We start from the raw sequence: 375 nt of genomic DNA on the forward strand, positions 1-375 counted from the left end.
TTATCGATATAACGAGTAAATACACAACAGAAGCAAAATCACATACATTTCTCTTATGACCGTAATTGCACCTCGTATGCGAATGCCCTCTAATAACGGCAGGAGGACTAATCCACGCACCAGATCCACATAATCCACTCGCCTAATTCATCCTCACACTTGAAGAGACGACTTAAAGACATGTTAAAGATCAAGTTTCTAAACAGGTCCCCCGGGTCGAGCCTACGGTCTCGCTGGGAGGCAAATCACGACAGCTCAGGAGGACTCTTTTCTTCACTGCAATTTTGAATAGCTTATTCTCTCCGCTTATTAAGGGGCGAAAAGAGGTTTTATCATGTTGACAATAGTTTGTTGCACGTGCTCTCTCGCTCTCTC

This window comes from Penaeus monodon, chromosome 15 (genome assembly GCF_015228065.2).
Source record: "Penaeus monodon isolate SGIC_2016 chromosome 15, NSTDA_Pmon_1, whole genome shotgun sequence".
NCBI lineage: Eukaryota > Metazoa > Arthropoda > Malacostraca > Decapoda > Penaeidae > Penaeus > Penaeus monodon.